Below are 223 nucleotides of genomic sequence, written 5' to 3' on the forward strand. Positions count from 1 at the left end.
AGGAGAGAGATGGACAGGAAAACGCAAATAGACTGACATTCTGACTTTTTTCTTTTTTTGTTCTCTTATTTTACGATTCATGATACTATATAAAAAAAAAATCGACAATCCCTTCTGAATTATTGGTTTCTGGTTGGCAATTTTGGGCTGTGGTTTTGAGTCAGCTAGTTTTCAGCTCACGTTTTACATCTAATTTTTTCTAGATTTTACTCTAACCCTTGCG

At 34.1% G+C, this 223-nt stretch overlaps 1 protein-coding gene across 1 annotated transcript in view; it reads left to right on the plus strand.

Moving 5' to 3' along the window:
- The window catches only part of LOC119590435, a 7,516-nt gene that overhangs the window by 4,844 nt on the left and 2,449 nt on the right, over positions 1-223 (plus strand). The window lies entirely within an intron of this gene.

The sequence above is a fragment of the Penaeus monodon genome, chromosome 27 (assembly GCF_015228065.2).
Source record: "Penaeus monodon isolate SGIC_2016 chromosome 27, NSTDA_Pmon_1, whole genome shotgun sequence".
Lineage (NCBI taxonomy): Eukaryota > Metazoa > Arthropoda > Malacostraca > Decapoda > Penaeidae > Penaeus > Penaeus monodon.